The 3,570-nt window shown below is 38.2% G+C and overlaps 1 long non-coding RNA gene across 1 annotated transcript; it reads left to right on the top strand.

The window, feature by feature from the left end:
- On the top strand, positions 1 to 2,786 carry LOC117940783. Its single transcript, XR_004655820.1, has 4 exons — positions 1 to 23; positions 355 to 417; positions 2,100 to 2,162; positions 2,708 to 2,786. It is a non-coding gene; the product is annotated as an uncharacterized LOC117940783 (long non-coding RNA).
- The last annotated feature ends 784 nt before the right edge of the window (positions 2,787 to 3,570 follow it).

Below are 3,570 nucleotides of genomic sequence, written 5' to 3'. Positions count from 1 at the left end.
TCCCCGGGGCTTCAGGTCCACAGGTGAGATCCTAAAGTCCAAGGATGAAAAAAATCAACATAAATATGTGAAGAGTACAAAGAGTTTTTAAACGTCCAAATATGTAATCTTACTGGTTTGACTTGTTTACGTTTTTTTAGATTATTATTTTAAAGAGATTTTCTGTTATTTAGTGGATTTGATGTGGGAAATATCTCCTAATTTTGTTCTTTAAGATAAAATACATCTCATATTTTCACACATGTTGCTTTGCACAGTTCACAGAAACATAGGAACATTTTTGAGGTTCCATGCCTGTTAAAGGCGGGACAAGACATGTTGTAAAGTGTCAATCAATCCTGGTTGTGTGTGCAGGGCGCCAGAGGGGTCAGAGGTCAGCCTGGACCAATAGGAATCATCGGCCTACCTGGACCTCAGGTCAGTATCAGCTGACCCCAGAGCAGCTGGAGGAGGACACAGTCCGACTGGACATGTTGTCCTGCTGTACAGATGGATGGATGGATGGATGAATGAATGGATGGAGAGAGATAGATAGATAGAGAGAGATAGAGAGAGATGGATAGATGGATAGATAGAGAGATAGATAGATAGATAGATAGATAGATAGATAGATAGATAGATAGATAGAGAGATAGAGAGAGAGATAGATAGATAGATAGAGAGAGAGAGAGATAGATAGATAGATAGATAGATAGATAGATAGAGAGATAGAGAGAGAGATAGAGAGATAGAGAGAGAGATAGATAGATAGATAGAGAGATAGAGAGAGAGATAGATAGATAGATAGATAGATAGATAGAGAGAGATATAGATATATAGATAGATAGATAAATAGATGGAGAGATAGAGAGATATATAGATAGATAGTCTTATATGCGGCAGTATATGGCCAAAAATAAGTGGACAATGCTAATGCCAATGCTAACTCTAATGCTAATGCTAATGCTAATGCTAATCCCTAACCCAGACACAGAGGACGTGACCTCGGCCCTGCAGCCACAGCTGGGAACATTTAGTCCAATTAGCTTTGTAACATTTTCATTTAACGCTTACAAAAATAAAATATAGAGATCACATCTTTTATTCTGACAGAGTTGGGAGATGTTTGTGTCTCGTAAACCCGTAATAAATCCTCCCTCGCGCCGCAGACTCGGCTTTACGAGGGCGGGGGGTGCTCGTTAGTCACGGTGCACGTCGGGTCTGTCGCCCAATTATCCCAAATCTGTGACAGATGATGTCCCCTCGGGACAGGACGTCCATAACGTCCATAACGTCCCCGTTAGTCTGGTTTATCTGCTGAAAGTAGGTCAGATCTGGTCCATCCAGACTGGGGAGGTGCCATGTTGTTAATATTATATTATTATTATATTTTATATAATGTTATGTGTTGTGACATTTGCTGTAGAGGTTGTGATTACAGATGTTTTTAGGCCCCGCCCTTTTAATTCTCCTTATTTACGAGCTCTGAGTGGATGTCGTTAAACTAATCACAGACAGAAATATCTCGTTAGGACGACTCGTCCCAGACAGGAGGGAAGAAAGTGTCGCCATGCAGACTGTGTGTGTGTGTGTGTGTGTGTGTGTGTGTGTGTGTGTGTCTGTCCTCTCCTTGGTCTTCTTTCCTGTCTCCTCTCTTTGTCTCCTTTCCTTGTTTTCTCTCTCATCTTCTTGTCTCCTTTCCTCTCTTGTTTCCTCTCCTCCCTCCTCTTCTTGTCTCCTCTCCTTATTGCCTCTCCTGTCTCCTCTCCTGTCCCCTCTCTTGTCTCCTGTCCTCTCTTCGCTTATTGTCTCCTCTCCTATCTCCTCTTCTTGTCTTCTCTCTCATGTCCTTGCTTCCTCTCTTTCCTCCTCTCCTCTTCTGTTTCCACTCCTTGGTCTCTTGTCCTGTCTCCTCTCTTGTCTCCTGTCCTCTTTCTGATTATTGTCTCCTTCCTTGTTTCCTCTCCTCTCTTGTTTCCTCCTTCCCTTGTTTCCTCTCTGGGTGAAAGTATGAATATTATAATATTATCTCGCTGTAGATGTTGTTTAACTTCTCACCGTGTCTGTATCCCTTGTTGCCATGGCGATATCTCTGACTTTGTTGTGGTTTTGTCCTGCAGGGAGGACCGGGACTAGCTGGGAACCCGGGATCACCCGGGCGCCGTGGAGCTAACGGACAAAAGGTGTGTGACGTCATTTTACACACACACTCACACAGATACACACACACACACACACAGACACACACACACACACACACACACACACACAAACACACACACACTTGTCCTTGTCTCCTTTCCTCTCTCCTCTCGTTGTCTCCTTTCCTGTCTTGTTACATTTTTATTTGTTGGTAGATATCAGTGTTATGTTTGATAGACCATGAGAGGAAAATAAAGACTAACTCTTGTTGTTGTCGTTGTTGTTGATGTTTATGTTAATGATGATGATGTTGATGATGACGTCGTTGTTGTTGATGTTGATGTTAATGATGATGATGTTGATGTTGTTGTCGTTGTTGATGATGTTGTTGTTGTTGTTGTTGATGATGTTGTTTTTGTTGATGATGATGTTGTTGATGATGATGTTGTTGTTGATGCTGTTGTTGATGTTGATGATGTTGTTGTTGTTGTTGATGTTGTTTTTGTTGATGATGATGTTGTTGATGATGATGTTGTTGTTGATGCTGTTGTTGATGTTGTTGATGTTGATGATGTTGTTGTTGCAGGGCCAACCAGGAGACCCAGGTGGTGCAGGAGCTCCGGGGTCACTGGGACCGCGAGGAATGCCGGTGAGCAGCTGAAACGTCTTCCTTAATCTCCAGATGTCTCATCGTTGTTTATTTGAATAGTTTTATAATAATTAGACTCTAGATAATTCACCATGCTCGTCTCTAGATGGAGCTTTTTCAAAATAAAATAAGAAATACAGTAACGCAACACTTATGTAAAAGACCGTAGAGAACACAAAGTCATCAACAGTTTCCTTCTCTAACAGACTAATACAATAACTACTACAATAACTACTACAATAACTACTACAATAACTAATAGAATAACTAATAGAATAACTAATAGAATAACTTATACAATAACTAATACAATAACTACTACAATAACTACTACAATAACTAATAGAATAACTAATACAATAACTTATACAATAACTACTACAATAACTAATACAATAACTAATACAATAACTTATACAATAACTACTACAATAACTACTACAATAACTACTACAATAACTAATACAATAACTAATACAATAACTACTACAATAACTTATACAATAACTACTACAATAACTACTACAATAACTAATAGAATAACTAATAGAATAACTTATACAATAACTTATACAATAACTACTACAATAACTACTACAATAACTACTACAATAACTAATAGAATAACTAATAGAATAACTTATACAATAACTTATACAATAACTACTACAATAACTAATACAATAACTTATACAATAACTAATAGAATAACTACTACAATAACTAATACAATAACTACTACAATAACTTATACAATAACTACTACAATAACTACTACAATAACTACTACAATAACTAAT

Source organism: Etheostoma cragini, unplaced genomic scaffold, assembly GCF_013103735.1.
Source record: "Etheostoma cragini isolate CJK2018 unplaced genomic scaffold, CSU_Ecrag_1.0 ScbMSFa_3276, whole genome shotgun sequence".
Taxonomy (NCBI): Eukaryota; Metazoa; Chordata; class Actinopteri; order Perciformes; family Percidae; genus Etheostoma; species Etheostoma cragini.
Note: the sequence above shows the minus strand (reverse complement) of the source record. Positions and strands in the feature narration are given on the sequence as shown.